Source organism: Entelurus aequoreus, linkage group LG18 (assembly GCF_033978785.1).
Source record: "Entelurus aequoreus isolate RoL-2023_Sb linkage group LG18, RoL_Eaeq_v1.1, whole genome shotgun sequence".
NCBI lineage: Eukaryota > Metazoa > Chordata > Actinopteri > Syngnathiformes > Syngnathidae > Entelurus > Entelurus aequoreus.
Window position 1 is genome coordinate 44,184,004 of NC_084748.1, and position 25,381 is coordinate 44,209,384.

At 46.7% G+C, this 25,381-nt stretch overlaps 1 protein-coding gene, 12 non-coding genes and 2 pseudogenes across 13 annotated transcripts in view; all 15 read left to right on the top strand.

Moving 5' to 3' along the window:
- The window catches only part of uba6 (ubiquitin like modifier activating enzyme 6), a 113,211-nt gene that overhangs the window by 18,322 nt on the left and 69,508 nt on the right, over window positions 1–25,381 (top strand). The gene's annotated exons all lie outside the window — the stretch shown is intronic.
- Window positions 1,639–1,767, top strand: LOC133634302 (5S ribosomal RNA; annotated as a pseudogene).
- Window positions 2,449–2,567, top strand: LOC133634316 (5S ribosomal RNA). The gene has a single exon (XR_009821940.1). It is a non-coding gene; the product is annotated as a 5S ribosomal RNA (ribosomal RNA).
- Window positions 3,459–3,577, top strand: LOC133634344 (5S ribosomal RNA). Its single transcript, XR_009821967.1, has one exon. It is a non-coding gene; the product is annotated as a 5S ribosomal RNA (ribosomal RNA).
- LOC133634318 (5S ribosomal RNA) lies at window positions 4,260–4,378 on the top strand. Its single transcript, XR_009821942.1, has one exon. It is a non-coding gene; the product is annotated as a 5S ribosomal RNA (ribosomal RNA).
- Window positions 7,346–7,464, top strand: LOC133634319 (5S ribosomal RNA). The gene has a single exon (XR_009821943.1). It is a non-coding gene; the product is annotated as a 5S ribosomal RNA (ribosomal RNA).
- LOC133634320 (5S ribosomal RNA) lies at window positions 8,148–8,266 on the top strand. Its single transcript, XR_009821944.1, has one exon. It is a non-coding gene; the product is annotated as a 5S ribosomal RNA (ribosomal RNA).
- On the top strand, window positions 11,862–11,980 carry LOC133634305 (5S ribosomal RNA; annotated as a pseudogene).
- LOC133634296 (5S ribosomal RNA) lies at window positions 13,914–14,032 on the top strand. The gene has a single exon (XR_009821926.1). It is a non-coding gene; the product is annotated as a 5S ribosomal RNA (ribosomal RNA).
- On the top strand, window positions 14,715–14,833 carry LOC133634321 (5S ribosomal RNA). The gene has a single exon (XR_009821945.1). It is a non-coding gene; the product is annotated as a 5S ribosomal RNA (ribosomal RNA).
- LOC133634322 (5S ribosomal RNA) lies at window positions 18,265–18,383 on the top strand. Its single transcript, XR_009821946.1, has one exon. It is a non-coding gene; the product is annotated as a 5S ribosomal RNA (ribosomal RNA).
- LOC133634323 (5S ribosomal RNA) lies at window positions 21,587–21,705 on the top strand. The gene has a single exon (XR_009821947.1). It is a non-coding gene; the product is annotated as a 5S ribosomal RNA (ribosomal RNA).
- LOC133634298 (5S ribosomal RNA) lies at window positions 22,387–22,505 on the top strand. The gene has a single exon (XR_009821928.1). It is a non-coding gene; the product is annotated as a 5S ribosomal RNA (ribosomal RNA).
- On the top strand, window positions 23,397–23,515 carry LOC133634324 (5S ribosomal RNA). The gene has a single exon (XR_009821948.1). It is a non-coding gene; the product is annotated as a 5S ribosomal RNA (ribosomal RNA).
- Window positions 24,198–24,316, top strand: LOC133634295 (5S ribosomal RNA). The gene has a single exon (XR_009821925.1). It is a non-coding gene; the product is annotated as a 5S ribosomal RNA (ribosomal RNA).

The following is a 25,381-nucleotide window of genomic DNA, read 5'->3' on the forward strand; positions in this document are numbered from 1 at the left end:
CCCAGTCTGCCACTCCCTCGGCACTGTCCCAGACTTCCACGCAATGTTGAAAAGGCGTATCAACCAAGACAGCCCATCAACACCCAGAGCCTTCAGCATTTCTGGACGGATCTCGTCAACCCCCGGAGCTTTGCCACTGTGGAGTTGTCTAACTACCTCAGTGACTTCACTCCGAGAGATCGACGTCGATCCCCCATCATCCTCAGGCCCTGCTCCTATCAGGGAGGGTGTGTCTGATGTATTTGGGTTCAGGAGTTCCTCAAAGTGCTCTTTCCAACGCCCCACGACTTCCTCACTTGAAGTCAGCAAAGTCCCATCCTTGCCGTACACAGCTTGGATGGTTCCCTGCTTCCCCCTCCTGAGGTGCCGTATGGTCTTCCAGAACAGCTTTGGTGCCGCCCGATAGTCCTTCTCCATGGATTCCCCGAACTGCTCCCACACCCTCTGCTTAGCCTCGTCCACAGCCACGGCCGCTGCCCTTCGGGCCCGTCGGTACCTTGCAACTGCCTCCGGAGTCCCCTGGGATAACATACCCCGGTAGGACTCCTTCTTCAGTCGGACGGCTTCCCTGACCACCACTGTCCACCAGGGTGTTCGAGGGTTACCGCCCCTTGAGGCACCTAAGACCTTCTGGCCACAGCTCGCATCTGCAGCTTTAGCAATAGAGGCTTTGAACATTGCCCATTCCTGTTCAATGTCCCCAACCTCCACAGGGATGGCAGAGAAGTCCCGCCGGAGGTGGGAGTTGAAGTCCTTCCGGACAGAGGACTCCTCCAAACGTTCCCAGTTCACCCGCACTACACGCTTGGGTTTGCCAGGTCTGTCCAGAGGTTTCCCCCGCCATCTAACCCAACTCACCACCAGATGGTGATCAGTTGACAGTTCAGCCCCTCTCTTCACCCGAGTGTCCAAAACATACGGCCTCAGATCAGCTGATACGATTACAAAATCGATCATTGATCTTTGGCCTAGGGTGCTCTGGTACCAGGTACACCTATGAGCATCCTTATGCTTGAACATGGTGTTTGTTATCGCAAGTCCGTGACTAGCACAGAAGTCCAATAACAATCCACCACTCAGGTTCAGATCAGGGAGACCGTTCCTCCCAATCACGCCAGTCCAAGTATCACTGTCATTGCCCATTGAGCGCTGATAGTCCGTCAATATGTTCAACACCGGGGTGATATGAACCAATCAGCGTGCCTTATTCCAACATCTCCAACTTTCTAAGCCAATCAGATCCGCCTCTGTCCAACTTTCTTCAACACATTTAATATTTGGCCAATGACAGAACGGCTGGTTGACTTCTGGCCTCATTTGCATATTTCAAGACAATGTAATTTATTGACGGTCCCTAAGCATGAAGCAGTGTTGAGCGCGGCACCCCTCCTGCAATCTCCCCGCAGCATGAGAGAGCAGTGTGGGCACAGTGAGGGGGAGCTTCCGCTGGAGCTCCGGAGGCAAATATCCACCGTGAGAGCAACTTGACCGCCGTAGCAAAGGAAGACAACAATCACACAGCCAGAAAAAACATATTAGTGTACGCATGTGCGCCAGGCTGGAATATAAATAGTAAATTTCAATTTAAAAAGAGAGTAAGAGTTACATTTAAAAAGGTTGGTTTTACCCGGTCTTTCGGCTTACGGCCATACTACCCTGAACACGCCCGATCTCGTCCGATCTCGTCCGATCTCGGAAGCTAAGCAGGGTTGGGCCTGGTTAGTACTTGGATGGGAGACCGCCTGGGAATACCAGGTGCTGTAAGCTTTTACACTCACGCCAGAGGGCGCTGTTTCTCACTTGTTGCAAAAAAAAAAGGAAATGGTTTTTATTTCACTTTCAGTTCAATTTACCCTAACATGACTAATATTTATCCATCTTTCGGCTGTTTTTGCCATCTTACCCGGCTACAAAAACACATGTCATATTATAAATTCACCAGTCACGGACTTTTGAGCGCTGATAGTCCGTCAATATGTTCAACACCGGGGTGATATGAACCAATCAGCGTGCCTTATTCCAACATCTCCAACTTTCTAAGCCAATCAGATCCGCCTCTGTCCAACTTTCTTCAACACATTTAATATTTGGCCAATGACAGAACGGCTGGTTGACTTCTGGCCTCATTTGCATATTTCAAGACAATGTAATTTATTGACAGTCCCTAAGCATAAAGCAGTGTTGAGCGCAGCACCTCTCCTGCAATCTCCCCGCAGCATGAGAGAGCAGTGTGGGCACAGTGAAGGGGAGCTTCCGCTGGAGCTCCGGAGGCAAATATCCACCGTGAGAGCAACTTGACCGCCGTAGCAAAGGAAGACAACAATCACACAGCCAGAAAAAACATATTAGTGTACGCATGTGCGCCAGGCTCGAATATAAATAGTACATTTCAAATTAAAAAGAGAGTAAGAGTTCCATTTAAAAAGGTTGGTTTTACCCGGTCTTTCGGCTTACGGCCATACTACCCTGAACACGCCCGATCTCGTCCGATCTCGGAAGCTAAGCAGGGTCGGGCCTGGTTAGTACTTGGATGGGAGACCGCCTGGGAATACCAGGTGCTGTAAGCTTTTACACTCACGCCAGAGGGCGCTGTTTCTCACTTGTTGCAAAAAAAAAAAGGAAATGGTTTTTATTTCACTTTCAGTTCAATTTACCCTAACATGACTAATTTTTATCCATCTTTGGGCTGTTTTCTACCCTTGACTACCCATGCTACCATAGTTCCATGCCAAGTGAGTTTTGTCTATTTTCATGTCAGTAAGTGTTTTTGTTTTCATGTCCATAGCTTTTGCCCAAGTGCTCGTTTATTGTTTTCAAAGCCAAGTTTGTACCTCCGCCTTGTGCGCGCCTTTAAGTTTGTTCTTTTTGTTAGTGTTGAAATAAATAATGTCCTTACCTTCACGCCATGTCCGATACAACTTTTCTTGCATCTCGGGAAAACAAACCCCCCATACTCCACGTTTTGACAAATTAAACTTAAATTTTAAAACAAAAAGGCGTGAATGACACGAGAGAAAAGCACTTCAAATATCAAGGGAATTTGGGATTTTAGGTCACATGACCAGGAATCTTTTGAAAAGAAACCATGATTTTTATTATCCAAATGTTTTTGTTTTTTTATAAAATCCTATTTTTAAAAAAAAGAGTGTATATTATAATAAAAAATGATATAAATGATATAATTAGGAAAGAATGGGTGTGCACGTTATTACGGAGGTAGAACTATTTATTTGACCTCCTTTTAAGATTACTCAGTGTTTTGATGTAGAAGATATACGGAGGGAAATATCCACCGTGAAAGCAACTTGACCGCCGTAGCAAGGGAAGACAACAATCACACAGCCAGAAAATCCACATTAGTGTACGCATGCGCGCCAGGCTCTGAGATAAATAGTCATTTCCTCCCACCCCGCCTGTAAGAGTTCCATTTAAAAAGGTTGGTTTTACCTGGTCTTTCGGCTTACGGCCATACTACCCTGAACACGCCCGATCTCGTCAGATCTCGGAAGCTAAGCAGGGTCGGGCCTGGTTAGTACTTGGATGGGAGACCGCCTGGGAATACCAGGTGCTGTAAGCTTTTACCCTCACGCCAGAGAGCGCTGTTTCTCATTTCTTGCAAAAAAAAAAAGGAAATGGTTTTTATTTCACTTTCAGTTCACTTTACCCTAACATGACTAATATTTATCCATCTTTGGGCTGTTTTTGCCATCTTACCCGGCTACAAAAACACATGTCATATTATAAATTCACCAGTCACGGACTTTTGAGCGCTGATAGTCCGTCAATATGTTCAACACCGGGGTGATATGAACCAATCAGCGTGCCTTATTCCAACATCTCCAACTTTCTAAGCCAATCAGATCCGCCTCTGTCCAACTTTCTTCAACACATTTAATATTTGGCCAATGACAGAACGGCTGGTTGACTTCTGGCCTCATTTGCATATTTCAAGACAATGTAATTTATTGACGGTCCCTAAGCATGAAGCAGTGTTGAGCGCGGCACCCCTCCTGCAATCTCCCCGCAGCATGAGAGAGCAGTGTGGGCACAGTGAGGGGGAGCTTCCGCTGGAGCTCCGGAGGCAAATATCCACCGTGAGAGCAACTTGACCGCCGTAGCAAAGGAAGACAACAATCACACAGCCAGAAAAAACATATTAGTGTACGCATGTGCGCCAGGCTGGAATATAAATAGTAAATTTCAATTTAAAAAGAGAGTAAGAGTTCCATTTAAAAAGGTTGGTTTTACCCGGTCTTTCGGCTTACGGCCATACTACCCTGAACACGCCCGATCTCGTCCGATCTCGGAAGCTAAGCAGGGTCGGGCCTGGTTAGTACTTGGATGGGAGACCGCCTGGGAATACCAGGTGCTGTAAGCTTTTACACTCACGCCAGAGGGCGCTGTTTCTCACTTGTTGCAAAAAAAAAAAGGAAATGGTTTTTATTTCACTTTCAGTTCAATTTACCCTAACATGACTAATATTTATCCATCTTTGGGCTGTTTTTGCCATCTTACCCGGCTACAAAAACACATGTCATATTATAAATTCACCAGTCACAGACTTTTGAGCGCTGATAGTCCGTCAATATGTTCAACACCGGGGTGATATGAACCAATCAGCGTGCCTTATTCCAACATCTCCAACTTTCTAAGCCAATCAGATCCGCCTATGTCCAACTTTCTTCAACGCATTTAATATTTGGCCAATGACAGAACGGCTGGTTGACTTCCGGCCTCATTTGCATATTTCAAGACAATGTAATTTATTGACGGTCCCTATATCAAGATACAGGTGATGGAATTCCTCCTGGGCATTGCTGCCTGACGCACCTCCTCCAGTGCCTTTTGACAGGTGTGCTGTGACACCCCACTGAACAACTCTGTGGGCATAAACGGGTCATCAGCTGGGGACCACCATTCATTAACGTTTCGCTCCTTTAACCCCAGAACGTCTCATGGTGGCGGAGCGATGGCAGGGATATCTCCCTGCCACCCCCTGCTGATGCCCTAGGTGTTTGCACCCCAACTCTTATTCTTCCTCCTTAGCCACAGCCAGAAGCTGCCTTTGTCCGCCTCCTCTGCCAGCTCTTTCATGGCTTTCCGATGTCCCGCTCCTGTGCATCCAATGTCTCCGAGTAGGCGAGCAGTTGAGGAACCCACAAAGCCCCTACACCCCACTTCCACAGGGCAGATGACAGCTTTCCAGCCAGCCTCCCTGCACTCTGCTGCCAGGTCAGAGTACTTTGCTCGCTTCCGCTCATAAGCAGCCAACAACCCTCCCTCCCATGGGACAGTGAGCTCGACCAGAAGAACCGTCCTGCAAGCCTCTGACCAGAAGACCAGGTCTGGTCGTAGTGATGTTTCGACGACCTCCCTGGGGAACTGGAGCTGCTTCCCCAGGTCGACCCTCATGCTCCACTCATTTCCTGGTGAGAGGAGTCTCGCTGTAGCTCTCTGGCGGGGGGGTTTGGCACCCTCACCAGCCCTCGCGAACTGGATTGGATGTCTGGCTGGAGCGGAAGGTCTGCTATTCGCCTCCTTTCTGCAGGTCTCTGACACCTCTGCCAGCTTCCTCAAGACTTGGTCGTGTCGCCATCTGTAGCGGCCCTGCGACAACGCTGTCGTGCAGCCTGACAGGATGTGTTGGAGGCTTGCATTGATGGTGTTGCAGAGGGGACAGGTGTCTTCGGCACCAAACCACTGGTGGAGGTTTTGGGGACAAGGCAAGGTGTCGTACGTTGCTCTGATCAGGAAGCTGAGCCTGGCTTGGGGGATCTTCCACAGGTCAGACCAGGACATAGACCTGTCTGTGAGACCTTCCCATGATGTCCAATGACCTTGCTGGCCCTGGGACATCGCTTTGATGTTTAGGCGTTCCTGCTCAGTTCTTGCCACTTCTGCCACCACCATGGCTCTCCGGTCTTTTTTGGAAGCCTTTGACCAGAACAAGGGAGCTTCGCCACTCCCAAGGCCTGCTCGACCTTCCTGAACTCTGCCGACCACTTCACGGTGCTTCAGCCTGCAGATTGCCGTGTCGACCTCTTCTTGGGCTTTCCACTTTCTTCCTGTTCTTATCTGGGTGCCCGCTGCTCTCACCAGCTGGTCAGTGGATTCCCTCAGCTCCAGCACCAGCCGAGCCTTCTCTTGCTTGTATCCCAGGCTGATGGATCGCAGTGGTAGTTGAAGCGAGTTCCTACCAAAGAGGCCTACGTCTGAGAGGCACCTTGGTAGTCCCAGCCACTTTCTGATGAACGAGTTTGCCAGCCCGTCCATCTTGCTTACCACTGAAGAGGGGATTTCACCATCCATCCATCCGTTTTCTACCGCCTGTCCCTCCAATTATGTCATGTCTGTTGATCATGTTTTTGTTTGGCTCGGTTCTGTTTGGTTTTTGGACTCTTTTAGTTTCTGTTTACGCTCCATTGTCTTTGTTACCATGTCAACCCATTAGTTGCACCTGTTTTCACATTCGGACTCACACACCTGTCATCAATCATGTCACTAGTATTTAAGCCGGTCCTTTTCAGTTAGTCTGTCTGGCGACATTACCCTTGCTACTTCTGTACTACTCATGCTACCCTTGACTTCTGCTACCCATGTTACCCATGCTACCATAGTTCCATGCCAAGTGAGTTTTGTCTATTTTCATGTCATAGTAAGTGTTTTTGTTTTCATGTCCATAGCTTTTGCCCAAGTGCTCGTTTATTGTTTTCAAAGCCAAGTTTGTACCTCCGCCTTGTGCGCGCCTTTAAGTTTGTTCTTTTTGTTAGTGTTGAAATAAATAATGTCCTTACCTTCACGCCATGTCCGATACAACTTTTCTTGCATCTCGGGAAAACAAACCCCCCATAGTCTACGTTTTGACAAATTAAACTTAAATTTTAAAACAAAAAGGCGTGAATGACACTAGAGAAAAGCACTTCAAATATCAAGTGAATTTGGGATTTTAGGTCACATGACCAGGAATCTTTTGAAAAGAAACCATGATTTTTATTATCCAAATGTTGTTGTTTTTTTATAAAATCCTATTTTTAAAAAAAGAGTGTATATTATAATAAAAAATGATATAATTAGGAAAGATGGGTGTGCACGTTATTACGGAGGTAGAACTATTTATTTGACCTCCTTTTAAGATTACTCAGTGTTTTGATGTAGAAGATATACGGAGGGAAATATCCACCGTGAAAGCAACTTGACCGCCGTAGCAAGGGAAGACAACAATCACACAGCCAGAAAATCCACATTAGTGTACGCATGCGCGCCAGGCTCTGAGATAAATAGTCATTTCCTCCCACCCCGTCTGTAAGAGTTCCATTTAAAAAGGTTGGTTTTACCCGGTCTTTCGGCTTACGGCCATACTACCCTGAACACGCCCGATCTCGTCCGATCTCGGAAGCTAAGCAGGGTCGGGCCTGGTTAGTACTTGGATGGGAGACCGCCTGGGAATACCAGGTGCTGTAAGCTTTTACACTCACGCCAGAGAGCGCTGTTTCTCATTTCTTGCACAAAAAAAAAAGGAAATGGTTTTTATTTCACTTTCAGTTCACTTTACCCTAACATGACAAATATTTATCCATCTTTGGGCTGTTTTTGCCATCTTACCCGGCTACAAAAACACATGTCATATTATAAATTCACCAGTCACGGACTTTTGAGCGCTGATAGTCCGTCAATATGTTCAACACCGGGGTGATATGAACCAATCAGCGTGCCTCATTCCAACATCTCCAACTTTCTAAGCCAATCAGATCCGCCTCTGTCCAACTTTCTTCAACACATTTAATATTTGGCTAATGACAGAACGGCTAGTTGACTTCTGGCCTCATTTGCATATTTCAAGACAATGTAATTTATTGACGGTCCCTAAGCATAAAGCAGTGTTGAGCGCGGCACCTCTCCTGCAATCTCCCCGCAGCATGAGAGAGCAGTGTGGGCACAGTGAGGGGGAGCTTCCGCTGGAGCTCCGGAGGCAAATATCCACCGTGAGAGCAACTTGACCGCCGTAGCAAAGGAAGACAACAATCACACAGCCAGAAAAAACATATTAGTGTACGCATGTGCGCCAGGCTGGAATATAAATAGTAAATTCCAATTTAAAAAGAGAGTAAGAGTTCCATTTAAAAAGGTTGGTTTTACCCGGTCTTTTGGCTTACGGCCATACTACCCTGAACACGCCCGATCTCGTCCGATCTCGGAAGCTAAGCAGGGTCGGGCCTGGTTAGTACTTGGATGGGAGACCGCCTGGGAATACCAGGTGCTGTAAGCTTTTACACTCACGCCAGAGAGCGCTGTTTCTCATTTCTTGCAAAAAAAAAAAGGAAATGGTTTTTATTTCACTTTCAGTTCACTTTACCCTAACATGACTAATATTTATCCATCTTTGGGCTGTTTTTGCCATCTTACCCGGCTACAAAAACACATGTCATATTATAAATTCACCAGTCACGGACTTTTGAGCGCTGATAGTCCGTCAATATGTTCAACACCGGGGTGATATGAACCAATCAGCGTGCCTTATTCCAACATCTCCAACTTTCTAAGCCAATCAGATCCGCCTATGTCCAACTTTCTTCAACGCATTTCATATTTGGCCAATGACAGAACGGCTGGTTGACTTCCGGCCTCATTTGCATATTTCAAGACAATGTAATTTATTGACGGTCCCTATATCAAGATACAGGTGATGGAATTCCTCCTGGGCATTGCTGCCTGACGCACCTCCTCCAGTGCCTTTTGACAGGTGTGCTGTGACACCCCACTGAACAACTCTGTGGGCATAAACGGGTCATCAGCTGGGGACCACCATTCATTAACGTTTCGCTCCTTTAACCCCAGAACGTCTCATGGTGGCGGAGCGATGGCAGGGATATCTCCCTGCCACCCCCTGCTGATGCCCTAGGTGTTTGCACCCCAACTCTTATTCTTCCTCCTTAGCCACAGCCAGAAGCTGCCTTTGTCCGCCTCCTCTGCCAGCTCTTTCATGGCTTTCCGATGTCCCGCTCCTGTGCATCCAATGTCTCGGAGTAGGCGAGCAGTTGAGGAACCCACAAAGCCCCTACACCCCACTTCCACAGGGCAGATGACAGCTTTCCAGCCAGCCTCCCTGCACTCTGCTGCCAGGTCAGAGTACTTTGCTCGCTTCCGCTCACAAGCAGCCAACAACCCTCCCTCCCATGGGACAGTGAGTTCGACCAGAAGAACCGTCCTGCAAGCCTCTGACCAGAAGACCAGGTCTGGTCGTAGTGATGTTTTCGACGACCTCCCTGGGGAACTGGAGCTGCTTCCCCAGGTCGACCCTCATGCTCCACTCATTTCCTGGTGAGAGGAGTCTCGCTGTAGCTCTCTGGCGGGGGGGTTTGGCACCCTCACCAGCCCTCGCGAACTGGATTGGATGTCTGGCTGGAGCGGAAGGTCTGCTATTCGCCTCCTTTCTGCAGGTCTCTGACACCTCTGCCAGCTTCCTCAAGACTTGGTCGTGTCGCCATCTGTAGCGGCCCTGCGACAACGCTGTCGTGCAGCCTGACAGGATGTGTTGGAGGCTTGCATTGATGGTGTTGCAGAGGGGACAGGTCTCTTCGGCACCAAACCACTGGTGGAGGTTTTGGGGACAAGGCAAGGTGTCGTACGTTGCTCTGATCAGGAAGCTGAGCCTGGCTTGGGGGATCTTCCACAGTAAGGCTGAAACGACGCGTCGACGTAGTCGACGTCATCGGTTACGTAAATACGTCGACCGCCGTTTTTGTGCGTCGACGCGTCGCATAATGACGTCACACTACCGTCATGGCGAAGCGCAAAGCAGACGATCAAAGAAGACGATGCGAGCGGTGCGAGCGAGGGGGGAAAAGCATGCCAAAAGTGGTCAAAAGTGTGGGAGTATTTCAATAAACGGCCTAATAATGTTGTTGTATGCACACTGTGTCGAGCGGAAATGGCCTATCATAGCAGCACAACGGCTATGAACGAACATTTGAAAGAAAACCATCAACTAGTCAATCGTCCGCGCGAGCATACGTTGTCATCATTACACAAAAACATGAATGTGTCATTTGTATCTGCTAGGGGTGTAACGGTACGTGTTTTGTATTGAACCGTTTCGGTACGGGGCTTTCGGTTCGGTACGGGGGTGTACCGAACGAGTTTCTAAGCTAAAGTCTTAGCAAGCTGCTTTGCTCCGTCTGCCTCTGTCTCAGCACGCAGCATTGTCCCACCCACACAACCATCTGATTGGTACACACGAAGCATTATCAGCCAATCAGCAGTGCGTATTCAGAGCGCATGTAGTCAGCGCTTCAGCGTGGAGCAGATAGGTGTTTAGCAGGTGAGCATCAGGCAGCGGACTCTCCCCAAATGATAATAAACACCTCCCAGTCAACTACTAGTAACATCACTATGAGCCCGTTGACCTTCTAGAAACTTAAACTGCAGCTCAGCTCACTCGCAATCCTGGCTTGAGGTGAAGGCTAATTAGCTCTCAGTTCCAGCCACATCGACCCCTTCTGAGCGCCTATTTTCAGCTGCTGGGAATATTGTAAATAAGAAAAGAACCAAAGCATGTAGACATGCTAACCTTTCTTCATTACAACTGTTAGACACTCACTGGAATGAGTAGAATTGGTTATTGTGTACTGTGTTGGACTGGATGTTTATTTTGCACATTTTAAAAGCAATACTTAATGTTTACAGTGCTCCAGAATATTTAGATTGGCACTTTTTTGTATTGGAAGTTTATCTTTATTTTTGCACATTTTAGCAAATAAGCAATACTTTCACTTTTGTTGAAATGTTTACACTGTTGTTACAGAATATTTCGTTTTGCACTTTTTTGTATTGGATGTTTATCTTTATTTTTGCACATTTTAAAGCAAAATAAGCAATACTTTTACTTTTGAAATGCTTATACTATTGCAGAATATTAAGATTTGCACTGGATGTTGACTCTTATATTTGCACATTAAAAAGCAAATAAGCTACTTTTAATTTTGTTAAATGTTAAAAGTTTTAAATGTTTACATTGTTACAGAATATTTAGTCATGTTGTTGTCAATGTTGACTGGGTGGCCATACTTCTTTTTTTTTGTAAATAAAAGCCATGCCTTTTGAAAAAACGGGCCTACATTTATTTTTTCATCTTCATTTTGAATAAAAAAATAATCGGTAAAAGGAAAAATAATCTATAGATTAATCGAAAAAAATAATTTATAGATTAACCGATTAATCGAAAAAATAATCTATAGATTAATCGATAGAAAAATAATCGTTAGCTGCAGCCTTATTCCACAGGTCAGACCAGGACATAGACCTGTCTGTGAGACCTTCCCATGATGTCCAATGACCTTGCTGGCCCTGGGACATTGCTTTGATGTTTAGGCGTTCCTGCTCAGTTCTTGCCACTTCTGCCCCCACCATGGCTCTCCGGTCTTTTTTGGAAGCCTTTGACCAGAACAAGGGAGCTTCGCCACTCCCAAGGCCTGCTCGACCTTCCTGAACTCTGCCGACCACTTCACGGTGCTTCAGCCTGCAGATTGCCGTGTCGACCTCTTCTTGGGCTTTCCACTTTCTTCCTGTTCTTATCTGGGTGCCCGCTGCTCTCACCAGCTGGTCAGTGGATTCCCTCAGCTCCAGCACCAGCCGAGCCTTCTCTGTGTGGGCACAGTGAGGGGGAGCTTCCGCTGGAGCTCCGGAGGCAAATATCCACCGTGAGAGCAACTTGACCGCCGTAGCAAAGGAAGACAACAATCACACAGCCAGAAAAAACATATTAGTGTACGCATGTGCGCCAGGCTCGAATATAAATAGTAAATTTCAATTTAAAAAGAGAGTAAGAGTTCCATTTAAAAAGGTTGGTTTTACCCGGTCTTTCGGCTTACGGCCATACTACCCTGAACACGCCCAATCTCGTCTGATCTCGGAAGCTAAGCAGGGTCGGGCCTGGTTAGTACTTGGATGGGAGACCGCCTGGGAATACTTGTTGCAAAAAAAAAAGGAAATGGTTTTTATTTCACTTTCAGTTCAATTTACCCTAACATGACTAATATTTATCCATCTTTGGGCTGTTTTTGCCATCTTACCCGGCTACAAAAACACATGTCTTATTATAAATTCACCAGTCACAGACTTTTGAGCGCTGATAGTCCGTCAATATGTTCAACACCGGGGTGATATGAACCAATCAGCGTGCCTTATTCCAACATCTCCAACTTTCTAAGCCAATCAGATCCGCCTATGTCCAACTTTCTTCAACACATTTAATATTTGGCCAATGACAGAACGGCTGGTTGACTTCCGGCCTCATTTGCATATTTCAAGACAATGTAATTTATTGACGGTCCCTATATCAAGATACAGGTGATGGAATTCCTCCTGGGCATTGCTGCCTGACGCACCTCCTCCAGTGCCTTTTGACAGGTGTGCTGTGACACCCCACTGAACAACTCTGTGGGCATAAACGGGTCATCAGCTGGGGACCACCATTCATTAACGTTTCGCTCCTTTAACCCCAGAACGTCTCATGGTGGCGGAGCGATGGCAGGGATATCTCCCTGCCACCCCCTGCTGATGCCCTAGGTGTTTGCACCCCAACTCTTATTCTTCCTCCTTAGCCACAGCCAGAAGCTGCCTTTGTCCGCCTCCTCTGCCAGCTCTTTCATGGCTTTCCGATGTCCCGCTCCTGTGCATCCAATGTCTCGGAGTAGGCGAGCAGTTGAGGAACCCACAAAGCCCCTACACCCCACTTCCACAGGGCAGATGACAGCTTTCCAGCCAGCCTCCCTGCACTCTGCTGCCAGGTCAGAGTACTTTGCTTGCTTCCGCTCATAAGCAGCCAACAACCCTCCCTCCCATGGGACAGTGAGCTTGACCAGAAGAACCGTCCTGCAAGCCTCTGACCAGAAGACCAGGTCTGGTCGTAGTGATGTTTCGACGACCTCCCTGGGGAACTGGAGCTGCTTCCCCAGGTCGACCCTCATGCTCCACTCATTTCCTGGTGAGAGGAGTCTCGCTGTAGCTCTCTGGCGGGGGGGTTTGGCACCCTCACCAGCCCTCGCGAACTGGATTGGATGTCTGGCTGGAGCGAAAGGTCTGCTATTCGCCTCCTTTCTGCAGGTCTCTGACACCTCTGCCAGCTTCCTCAAGACTTGGTCGTGTCGCCATCTGTAGCGGCCCTGCGACAACGCTGTCGTGCAGCCTGACAGGATGTGTTGGAGGCTTGCATTGATGGTGTTGCAGAGGGGACAGGTCTCTTCGGCACCAAACCACTGGTGGAGGTTATGGGGACAAGGCAAGGTGTCGTACGTTGCTCTGATCAGGAAGCTGAGCCTGGCTTGGGGGATCTTCCACAGGTCAGACCAGGACATAGACCTGTCTGTGAGACCTTCCCATGATGTCCAATGACCTTGCTGGCCCTGGGACATCGCTTTGATGTTTAGGCGTTCCTGCTCAGTTCTTGCCACTTCTGCCACCACCATGGCTCTCCGGTCTTTTTTGGAAGCCTTTGACCAGAACAAGGGAGCTTCGCCACTCCCAAGGCCTGCTCGACCTTCCTGAACTCTGCCGACCACTTCACGGTGCTTCAGCCTGCAGATTGCCGTGTCGACCTCTTCTTGGGCTTTCCACTTTCTTCCTGTTCTTATCTGGGTGCCCGCTGCTCTCACCAGCTGGTCAGTGGATTCCCTCAGCTCCAGCACCAGCCGAGCCTTCTCTTGCTTGTATCCCAGGCTGATGGATCGCAGTGGTAGTTGAAGCGAGTTCCTACCAAAGAGGCCTACGTCTGAGAGGCACCTTGGTAGTCCCAGCTACTTTCTGATGAACGAACATTAGTGTACGCATGCGCGCCAGGCTCTGAGATAAATAGTCATTTCCTCCCACCCCGTCTGTAAGAGTTCCATTTAAAAAGGTTGGTTTTACCGGGTCTTTCGGCTTACGGCCATACTACCCTGAACACGCCCGATCTCGTCCGATCTCGGAAGCTAAGCAGAGTCGGGCCTGGTTAGTACTTGGATGGGAGACCGCCTGGGAATACCAGGTGCTGTAAGCTTTTACACTCACGCCAGAGACCGCTGTTTCTCATTTCTTGCAAAAAAAAAAAGGAAATGGTTTTTATTTCACTTTCAGTTCACTTTACCCTAACATGACTAATATTTATCCATCTTTGGGCTGTTTTTGCCATCTTACCCGGCTACAAAAACACATGTCATATTATAAATTCACCAGTCACGGACTTTTGAGCGCTGATAGTCCGTCAATATGTTCAACACCGGGGTGATATGAACCAATCAGCGTGCCTTATTCCAACATCTCCAACTTTCTAAGCCAATCAGATCCGCCTCTGTCCAACTTTCTTCAACACATTTAATATTTGGCCAATGACAGAACGGCTGGTTGACTTCCGGCCTCATTTGCTTATTTCAAGACAATGTAATTTATTGACGGTCCCTAAGCATAAAGCAGTGTTGAGCGCGGCACCTCTCCTGCAATCTCCCCGCAGCATGAGAGAGCAGTGTGGGCACAGTGAGGGGGAGCTTCCGCTGGAGCTCCGGAGGCAAATATCCACCGTGAGAGCAACTTGACCGCCGTAGCAAAGGAAGACAACAATCACACAGCCAGAAAAAACATATTAGTGTACGCATGTGCGCCAGGCTCGAATATAAATAGTACATTTCAAATTAAAAAGAGAGTAAGAGTTCCATTTAAAAAGGTTGGTTTTACCCGGTCTTTCGGCTTACGGCCATACTACCCTGAACACGCCCGATCTCGTCCGATCTCGGAAGCTAAGCAGGGTCGGGCCTGGTTAGTACTTGGATGGGAGACCGCCTGGGAATACCAGGTGCTGTAAGCTTTTACACTCACGCCAGAGGGCGCTGTTTCTCACTTGTTGCAAAAAAAAAAAGGAAATGGTTTTTATTTCACTTTCAGTTCAATTTACCCTAACATGACTAATTTTTATCCATCTTTGGGCTGTTTTCTACCCTTGACTACCCATGCTACCATAGTTCCATGCCAAGTGAGTTTTGTCTATTTTCATTAAGGCTGCAGCTAACGATTATTTTTCTATCGATTAATCTATAGATTATTTTTTCGATTAATCGGTTAATCTATAGATTATTTTTTCGATTCATCTATAGATTATTTTTCCTTTTACCGATTATTTTTTTTATTCAAAATGAAGATGAAAAAATAAATGTAGGCCAGTTTTTTCAAAAGGCATTGCTTTTATTTACAAAAAAAAAAAAGTATGGCCACTCAGTCAACATTGACAACAACATGACAAAATATTCTGTAACAATGTAAACATTTAAAACTTTTAACATTTAACAAAATTAAAAGTAGCTTATTTGCTTTTTAATGTGCAAATATAAAAGTAAACATCCAGTGCAAATCGTAATATTCTGCAATAGTATAAGCATTTCAAAAGTAAAAGTATTGCTTATTTTGCTTTAAAATGTGCAAAAATAAAGATAAACATCCAATACAAAAAAGTGCCAATCTAAATATTCTGGAGCACTGTAAACATTAAGTATTGCTTTTAAAATGTGCAAAATAAACATCCAGTCCAACACAGTACACAATAACCAATTCTACTCATTCCAGTGAGTGACTAACAGTTGTAATGAAGAAAGGTTAGCATGTCTACATGCTCTGGTTCTTTTCTTGTTTACAATATTCCCAGCAGCTGAAAATAAGTGCTCAGAAGGGGTCGATGTGGCTGGAACTGAGAGCTAATTACCGGTAGCCTTCACCTCAAGCCAGGACTGCGAGTGAGCTGAGCTCCAGTTTATATTCCTAGAAGGTCAACGGGCTCATAGTAGGGATGTGCGTATCGATCCTGTGGTATCGATATATCGATACTCACACGCTACTCATTTGGCATCACTTTTCTGAAAAAAGTATTGATATAAACCAAAAAACGGCGTGTGGGGGGTGCAAGCATCACTTTCAGATGTTTTTGATGACTTACTTAACTTACTATGTGCTGGGACACCCCTGTACCTGGCAGAGTATAGAGCTGGCCCAGTCACGTGACAGGAGACAGCGAATGAGCGTCGTCAACGTGCAACACACACACAGCCAGCCGACAGCGATGCAGCCAGGCATATCCAGTGTTGTCCAATTGTTGACTTAAAACAGGCATTGTTTTTTTGTTTTTTTAGTAATGTTTACTGAATATTTTTGTTTAAATGATTATCCTAAATTCAAATAATTTCCACACAGGGGAATTTACTGTTAGTTGAAAATTGCTTGAGTATTTAAAACAAGATAAGAAAGGGATAACATTTGGAGATTCTTCATCTTTGCATTAGTTTTATTTTTTTCCAAGAAAATCTTGAAATATATGATTGAATGTGATTTTGGTTTTAATCTGTAACATCATTTCTTACATTTCGAAAACATTAACCTATTTCATATTTCATTAATTGCTAATTATATCACAAACTTTAAAAAATAACTGCAGCTTCTTGCGATTCGGATTTGACAGTTAATTGGAAAGCCCTAATATCTAATTATTATTATATATAATTATTATTATATATAATATTTAATTTATTTTTCATATTTGTTATTTATTTTAATTTTACTTTTATTATATATTGACCATAATAAATGTGGTATAAATGGTCTGTATTTGTCTTGTGATTTGTCTTAAATAATAACAATAGTAATAATATTTTTGACTGACAAAAATTGCCAATAAGAAATTAATGGTATCGGTATCGATGAAAAGGCAGATAAAGTATCGGTATTGTATCGAATCCTAAAAGTGTGGTATCGCCCATCCCTAGCTCATAGTGATGTTACTAGTAGTTGACTGGGAGGTGTTTATTATCATTTGGGGAGAGTCCGCTGCGTGATGCTCACCTGCTAAACACCTATCTGCTCCACGCTGAAGCGCTGACTACATGCGCTCTGAATACACACTGCTGATTGGCTGGTAACGTTTTGAATACGCACTGCTGATTGGCTGATAACGCTTTGTATAACGCTTTGTGTGTACCAATCAGATGGTTGTATGGGTGGGACAATGCTGCGTGCTGAGACAGAGGCAGCCGCAGAAGGAGCGAAGCAGCTTGTTAAGACTTTAGCAGCTAAAGTTAGCTTTGGCTTAGAAACTCGTTCGGTACACCCCCGTACCGAACCAAAAGCCCCGTACCGAAACGGTTCAATACAAAACACGTACCGTTACACCCCTAGCAGATACAAATGACACATTCATGTTTTTGTGTAATGATGACAACGTATACTCGCGCGGACGATTGACTAGTTGATGGTTTTCTTTTCAAATGCTCGTTCATAGCCGTTGTGCTGCCTATGCTATGATAGGCCATTTACGCTCGACACAGTGTGCATACAACAACATTATTAGGCCGTGTATTGAAATACTCCCACACTTTTGACCACTTTTGGCGTGATTTTTTCCCCCTCGCTCGCACAGTCTGCTTTGCGCTCCGCCATGACGGTAGTGTGACGTAAATATGCGACGCGTCGACGCACAAAAACGGCGTTGACGTATTTACGTAACCGATGACGTCGACTACGTCGACGCGTCGTTTCAGCCTTAATTTTCATGTCAGTAAGTGTTTTTGTTTTCATGTCCATAGCTTTTGCCCAAGTGCTCGTTTATTGTTTTCAAAGCCAAGTTTGTACCTCCGCCTTGTGCGCGCCTTTAAGTTTGTTCTTTTTGTTAGTGTTGAAATAAATAATGTCCTTACCTTCACGCCATGTCCGATACAACTTTTCTTGCATCTCGGGAAAACAAACCCCCCATACTCCACGTTTTGACAAATTAAACTTAAATTTTAAAACAAAAAGGCGTGAATGACACGAGAGAAAAGCACTTCAAATATCAAGGGAATTTGGGATTTTAGGTCACATGACCAGGAATCTTTTGAAAAGAAACCATGATTTTTATTATCCAAATGTTTTTGTTTTTTTATAAAATCCTATTTTTAAAAAAAAGAGTGTATATTATAATAAAAAATGATATAAATGATATAATTAGGAAAGAATGGGTGTGCACGTTATTACGGAGGTAGAACTATTTATTTGACCTCCTTTTAAGATTACTCAGTGTTTTGATGTAGAAGATATACGGAGGGAAATATCCACCGTGAAAGCAACTTGACCGCCGTAGCAAGGGAAGACAACAATCACACAGCCAGAAAATCCACATTAGTGTACGCATGCGCGCCAGGCTCTGAGATAAATAGTCATTTCCTCCCACCCCGTCTGTAAGAGTTCCATTTAAAAAGGTTGGTTTTACCTGGTCTTTTGGCTTACGGCCATACTACCCTGAACACGCCCGATCTCGTCCGATCTCGGAAGCTAAGCAGGGTCGGGCCTGGTTAGTACTTGGATGGGAGACCGCCTGGGAATACCAGGTGCTGTAAGCTTTTACACTCACGCCAGAGAGCGCTGTTTCTCATTTCTTGCAAAAAAAAAAAGGAAATGGTTTTTATTTCACTTTCAGTTCACTTTACCCTAACATGACTAATATTTATCCATCTTTGGGCTGTTTTTGCCATCTTACCCGGCTACAAAAACACATGTCATATTATAAATTCACCAGTCACGGACTTTTGAGCGCTGATCCATCCATCCATCCATCTTCAACCGCTTATCCGGAATCGGGTCGCGGGGACAGCAGCTCCAGCAAGGACCCCCAGACTTCCCTCTCCAGAGCAACATTTGCGACTTCCTCCTGGGGAATCCCGAAGCGTTCCCAGGCCAGAGAGGAGATGTAATCCCCCCATCTGGTCCTTGGCCTGCCGCGGGGCCTCCTCCCAGTGGGACGTGCAACGAGGACCTCCCTAGGGAGACGCTCGTGAGGCATCCGCACGAGATGCCCGAACCACCTAAGCTGGCTCCTTTCCAAGCGAAGGAGCAGCGGCTCTACTCCGAGTCTCTCTCGGGTGACTGCACTTCTCACCCTATCTCTAAGGGAGATGCCAGCCACCCTTCTGAGGAAACTCATTTCGGCCGCTTGTATCCGCGATCTTATTCTTTCGGTCATGACCCACACTTCATGACCATAGGTGAGAGTAGGAATGTAGATAGCTCGGTAGACCGAGAGCTTTGCCTTCTGGCTCAGCTCCCGTTTCGTCACAACAGTGCGGCAGAGAGACTGCAATACTGCCCCAGCTGCTCCGATTCTCCGGCTGATTTCCTTCTCCATCTTTCCCTCACTCGTGAACAAGACCCCGAGATACTTAAACTCCTCCACCTGGGACAGAGTCCTGTCCCCTACCCGGACTGTACAAACCATCGGTTTCCTGCTGAGAACCATGGCCTCAGATTTGGAGATGCTGATCCTCATTCCAGCCGCTGAACACTCGGCTGCGAACCGATCCAGTGAGAGCTGAAGGTCACGAACCGAAGGTGCCATCAGGACCACATCATCTGCAAACAGCAGTGACGCAACCTTTAGCCCCCCGAGACGTATACCCTCTCCGCCATGGCCACGACTCCGCCTAGAAATCCTGTCCATGAAAATCACAAACAGGATAGGTGACAGAGCGCAGCCCTGGCGGAGACCAACCCCCACTGGAAACGGATCCGACTTACATCCAAGCACCCGGACACAACTCTCGCTTTGGTTGTACAGAGATTGGATGGCCCTCAACAGGGTTCCCCTCACTCCGTACTCCCTCAGCACCTCCCACAAGATCTCCCGAGGGACGCGGTCATACGCCTTCTCCAAATCCACAAAACACATGTAGACTGGATAGGCATACTCCCAGGCCCTCTCCAGGATTCCCGCAAGCGTAAAGAGTTGGTCAGTTGTTCCACGACCAGGACGGAATCCACATTGCTCCTCTTGAATCTGAGGTTCGACTATCGGCCGGACCCTCCTTTCCAGTACCTTGGTGTAAACTTTCCCAGGGAGGCTGAGTAGTGTGATACCCCTGTAATTAGCACACACCCTCTGGTCCCCCTTTTTGAAAAGGGGAACCACCACCCCAGTCTGCCACTCCCTCGGCACTGTCCCAGACTTCCACGCAATGTTGAAAAGGCGTATCAACCAAGACAGCCCATCAACACCCAGAGCCTTCAGCATTTCTGGACGGATCTCGTCAACCCCCGGAGCTTTGCCACTGTGGAGTTGTCTAACTACCTCAGTGACTTCACTCCGAGAGATCGACGTCGATCCCCCATCATCCTCAGGCCCTGCTCCTATCAGGGAGGGTGTGTCTGATGTATTTGGGTTCAGGAGTTCCTCAAAGTGCTCTTTCCAACGCCCCACGACTTCCTCACTTGAAGTCAGCAAAGTCCCATCCTTGCCGTACACAGCTTGGATGGTTCCCTGCTTCCCCCTCCTGAGGTGCCGTATGGTCTTCCAGAACAGCTTTGGTGCCGCCCGATAGTCCTTCTCCATGGATTCCCCGAACTGCTCCCACACCCTCTGCTTAGCCTCGTCCACAGCCACGGCCGCTGCCCTTCGGGCCCGTCGGTACCTTGCAACTGCCTCCGGAGTCCCCTGGGATAACATACCCCGGTAGGACTCCTTCTTCAGTCGGACGGCTTCCCTGACCACCACTGTCCACCAGGGTGTTCGAGGGTTACCGCCCCTTGAGGCACCTAAGACCTTCTGGCCACAGCTCGCATCTGCAGCTTTAGCAATAGAGGCTTTGAACATTGCCCATTCCTGTTCAATGTCCCCAACCTCCACAGGGATGGCAGAGAAGTCCCGCCGGAGGTGGGAGTTGAAGTCCTTCCGGACAGAGGACTCCTCCAAACGTTCCCAGTTCACCCGCACTACACGCTTGGGTTTGCCAGGTCTGTCCAGAGGTTTCCCCCGCCATCTAACCCAACTCACCACCAGATGGTGATCAGTTGACAGTTCAGCCCCTCTCTTCACCCGAGTGTCCAAAACATACGGCCTCAGATCAGCTGATACGATTACAAAATCGATCATTGATCTTTGGCCTAGGGTGCTCTGGTACCAGGTACACCTATGAGCATCCTTATGCTTGAACATGGTGTTTGTTATCGCAAGTCCGTGACTAGCACAGAAGTCCAATAACAATCCACCACTCAGGTTCAGATCAGGGAGACCGTTCCTCCCAATCACGCCAGTCCAAGTATCACTGTCATTGCCCATTGAGCGCTGATAGTCCGTCAATATGTTCAACACCGGGGTGATATGAACCAATCAGCGTGCCTTATTCCAACATCTCCAACTTTCTAAGCCAATCAGATCCGCCTCTGTCCAACTTTCTTCAACACATTTAATATTTGGCCAATGACAGAACGGCTGGTTGACTTCTGGCCTCATTTGCATATTTCAAGACAATGTAATTTATTGACGGTCCCTAAGCATGAAGCAGTGTTGAGCGCGGCACCCCTCCTGCAATCTCCCCGCAGCATGAGAGAGCAGTGTGGGCACAGTGAGGGGGAGCTTCCGCTGGAGCTCCGGAGGCAAATATCCACCGTGAGAGCAACTTGACCGCCGTAGCAAAGGAAGACAACAATCACACAGCCAGAAAAAACATATTAGTGTACGCATGTGCGCCAGGCTGGAATATAAATAGTAAATTTCAATTTAAAAAGAGAGTAAGAGTTACATTTAAAAAGGTTGGTTTTACCCGGTCTTTCGGCTTACGGCCATACTACCCTGAACACGCCCGATCTCGTCCGATCTCGGAAGCTAAGCAGGGTCGGGCCTGGTTAGTACTTGGATGGGAGACCGCCTGGGAATACCAGGTGCTGTAAGCTTTTACACTCACGCCAGAGGGCGCTGTTTCTCACTTGTTGCAAAAAAAAAAGGAAATGGTTTTTATTTCACTTTCAGTTCAATTTACCCTAACATGACTAATATTTATCCATCTTTCGGCTGTTTTTGCCATCTTACCCGGCTACAAAAACACATGTCATATTATAAATTCACCAGTCACGGACTTTTGAGCGCTGATAGTCCGTCAATATGTTCAACACCGGGGTGATATGAACCAATCAGCGTGCCTTATTCCAACATCTCCAACTTTCTAAGCCAATCAGATCCGCCTCTGTCCAACTTTCTTCAACACATTTAATATTTGGCCAATGACAGAACAGCTGGTTGACTTCTGGCCTCATTTGCATATTTCAAGACAATGTAATTTATTGATAGTCCCTAAGCATAAAGCAGTGTTGAGCGCAGCACCTCTCCTGCAATCTCCCCGCAGCATGAGAGAGCAGTGTGGGCACAGTGAAGGGGAGCTTCCGCTGGAGCTCCGGAGGCAAATATCCACCGTGAGAGCAACTTGACCGCCGTAGCAAAGGAAGACAACAATCACACAGCCAGAAAAAACATATTAGTGTACGCATGTGCGCCAGGCTCGAATATAAATAGTACATTTCAAATTAAAAAGAGAGTAAGAGTTCCATTTAAAAAGGTTGGTTTTACCCGGTCTTTCGGCTTACGGCCATACTACCCTGAACACGCCCGATCTCGCCCGATCTCGGAAGCTAAGCAGGGTCGGGCCTGGTTAGTACTTGGATGGGAGACCGCCTGGGAATACCAGGTGCTGTAAGCTTTTACACTCACGCCAGAGGGCGCTGTTTCTCACTTGTTGCAAAAAAAAAAAGGAAATGGTTTTTATTTCACTTTCAGTTCAATTTACCCTAACATGACTAATTTTTATCCATCTTTGGGCTGTTTTCTACCCTTGACTACCCATGCTACCATAGTTCCATGCCAAGTGAGTTTTGTCTATTTTCATGTCAGTAAGTGTTTTTGTTTTCATGTCCATAGCTTTTGCCCAAGTGCTCGTTTATTGTTTTCAAAGCCAAGTTTGTACCTCCGCCTTGTGCGCGCCTTTAAGTTTGTTCTTTTTGTTAGTGTTGAAATAAATAATGTCCTTACCTTCACGCCATGTCCGATACAACTTTTCTTGCATCTCGGGAAAACAAACCCCCCATACTCCACGTTTTGACAAATTAAACTTAAATTTTAAAACAAAAAGGCGTGAATGACACGAGAGAAAAGCACTTCAAATATCAAGGGAATTTGGGATTTTAGGTCACATGACCAGGAATCTTTTGAAAAGAAACCATGATTTTTATTATCCAAATGTTTTTGTTTTTTTATAAAATCCTATTTTTAAAAAAAAGAGTGTATATTATAATAAAAAATGATATAAATGATATAATTAGGAAAGAATGGGTGTGCACGTTATTACGGAGGTAGAACTATTTATTTGACCTCCTTTTAAGATTACTCAGTGTTTTGATGTAGAAGATATACGGAGGGAAATATCCACCGTGAAAGCAACTTGACCGCCGTAGCAAGGGAAGACAACAATCACACAGCCAGAAAATCCACATTAGTGTACGCATGCGCGCCAGGCTCTGAGATAAATAGTCATTTCCTCCCACCCCGCCTGTAAGAGTTCCATTTAAAAAGGTTGGTTTTACCTGGTCTTTCGGCTTACGGCCATACTACCCTGAACACGCCCGATCTCGTCCGATCTCGGAAGCTAAGCAGGGTCGGGCCTGGTTAGTACTTGGATGGGAGACCGCCTGGGAATACCAGGTGCTGTAAGCTTTTACCCTCACGCCAGAGAGCGCTGTTTCTCATTTCTTGCAAAAAAAAAAAGGAAATGGTTTTTATTTCACTTTCAGTTCACTTTACCCTAACATGACTAATATTTATCCATCTTTGGGCTGTTTTTGCCATCTTACCCGGCTACAAAAACACATGTCATATTATAAATTCACCAGTCACGGACTTTTGAGCGCTGATAGTCCGTCAATATGTTCAACACCGGGGTGATATGAACCAATCAGCGTGCCTTATTCCAACATCTCCAACTTTCTAAGCCAATCAGATCCGCCTCTGTCCAACTTTCTTCAACACATTTAATATTTGGCCAATGACAGAACGGCTGGTTGACTTCTGGCCTCATTTGCATATTTCAAGACAATGTAATTTATTGACGGTCCCTAAGCATGAAGCAGTGTTGAGCGCGGCACCTCTCCTGCAATCTCCCCGCAGCATGAGAGAGCAGTGTGGGCACAGTGAGGGGGAGCTTCCGCTGGAGCTCCGGAGGCAAATATCCACCGTGAGAGCAACTTGACCGCCGTAGCAAAGGAAGACAACAATCACACAGCCAGAAAAAACATATTAGTGTACGCATGTGCGCCAGGCTGGAATATAAATAGTGAATTTCAATTTAAAAAGAGAGTGAGAGTTCCATTTAAAAAGGTAGGTTTTACCCGGTCTTTCGGCTTACGGCCATACTACCCTGAACACGCCCGATCTCGTCCGATCTCGGAGGCTAAGCAGGGTCGGGCCTGGTTAGTACTTGGATGGGAGACCGCCTGGGAATACCAGGTGCTGTAAGCTTTTACACTCACGCCAGAGGGCGCTGTTTCTCACTTGTTGCAAAAAAAAAAAGGAAATGGTTTTTATTTCACTTTCAGTTCACTTTACCCTAACATGACAAATATTTATCCATCTTTGGGCTGTTTTTGCCATCTTACCCGGCTACAAAAACACATGTCATATTATAAATTCACCAGTCACAGACTTTTGAGCGCTGATAGTCCGTCAATCTGTTCAACACCGGGGTGATATGAACCAATCAGCGTGCCTTATTCCAACATCTCCAACTTTCTAAGCCAATCAGATCCGCCTATGTCCAACTTTCTTCAACGCATTTCATATTTGGCCAATGACAGAACGGCTGGTTGACTTCCGGCCTCATTTGCATATTTCAAGACAATGTAATTTATTGACGGTCCCTATATCAAGATACAGGTGATGGAATTCCTCCTGGGCATTGCTGCCTGACGCACCTCCTCCAGTGCCTTTTGACAGGTGTGCTGTGACACCCCACTGAACAACTCTGTGGGCATAAACGGGTCATCAGCTGGGGACCACCATTCATTAACGTTTCGCTCCTTTAACCCCAGAACGTCTCATGGTGGCGGAGCGATGGCAGGGATATCTCCCTGCCACCCCCTGCTGATGCCCTAGGTGTTTGCACCCCAACTCTTATTCTTCCTCCTTAGCCACAGCCAGAAGCTGCCTTTGTCCGCCTCCTCTGCCAGCTCTTTCATGGCTTTCCGATGTCCCGCTCCTGTGCATCCAATGTCTCCGAGTAGGCGAGCAGTTGAGGAACCCACAAAGCCCCTACACCCCACTTCCACAGGGCAGATGACAGCTTTCCAGCCAGCCTCCCTGCACTCTGCTGCCAGGTCAGAGTACTTTGCTCGCTTCCGCTCATAAGCAGCCAACAACCCTCCCTCCCATGGGACAGTGAGCTCGACCAGAAGAACCGTCCTGCAAGCCTCTGACCAGAAGACCAGGTCTGGTCGTAGTGATGTTTCGACGACCTCCCTGGGGAACTGGAGCTGCTTCCCCAGGTCGACCCTCATGCTCCACTCATTTCCTGGTGAGAGGAGTCTC